Source organism: Arachis duranensis, chromosome 9, assembly GCF_000817695.3.
Source record: "Arachis duranensis cultivar V14167 chromosome 9, aradu.V14167.gnm2.J7QH, whole genome shotgun sequence".
NCBI classification, from domain to species: domain Eukaryota; kingdom Viridiplantae; phylum Streptophyta; class Magnoliopsida; order Fabales; family Fabaceae; genus Arachis; species Arachis duranensis.
Window position 1 is genome coordinate 20,816,260 of NC_029780.3, and position 967 is coordinate 20,817,226.

Below are 967 nucleotides of genomic sequence, written 5' to 3' on the forward strand. Positions count from 1 at the left end.
AGTTGGGTTAGAAAGCTAACATCCGGGGCTTCGAAACGATATAAGATTTGCCATAGTTGCTACACGTATGGTGGCGCGCACGCGCATAATACGCGCACGCGCCGTTGGTGCACGTGATCACTTCATACAAACTCGTGGCTAGCGAATTTACAAGCCTTGTGGGCCCAATCCAACTCATTTCTAATGCTATTTAAGCCAAGGATTGAAGGGGGAATGAACATACTTTCATACTTTAGAAGCTAGTTACCATTAGTTTAGTTTAGAAGTTAGAAGTAGTTTCTAGAGAGAGAAGCTCTCACTTCTCTCTAGAATTAGGATTAGGATTAGGATTAGTTCTTAGATCTAGGTTTTAATCTTTGCTTCCTTCTACTTCTACATCTCAATTCCTTGTTGTTAGATTCATTCTTCTTTCATTCTTTGGCTGTAATTTCCTTTATGTTGTTCTTATGTTTTGTTGTAGATCTACTTTTGTTCCTTCCATTTCCTTTCAATTCAATAAGAGGTAATTCATAATAATTGTTCTTCTTTGCTTTTCTATTGTTGATCTCTTGTTTTTGTAGTTGTAGATTCCTTTAATTCTTGCATTTAATAATGATTACTTCTATTGCACTCTATGTGTTTGATAAAATGTCTCTTCTAGTTTTAGTGTAGATTTTGTTCCTCTTGGTCTAGGTAGAGTAATTAGTGACACTTGAGTTATCTAATTCCTTTGTTGATTGGTAATTGGAGAAATTGCTAATTGGTTTGGAGTGCACTAAAGCTAGTCTTTCCTTGGGAGTTGGCTAGGACTTGTGGCTCAAGTCAATTCATCCACTTGACTTTCCTTTATTTAGTAAGGGTTAACTAAGTGGTAGCAATGAACAATTCTCATCACAATTGAGAAGGATAACTAGGATAGAACTTCTAATTTTCATACCTTGTCAAGAGCCTTTTATAGTTGTTAGTTTACTTTCTTGCCATTTATCTT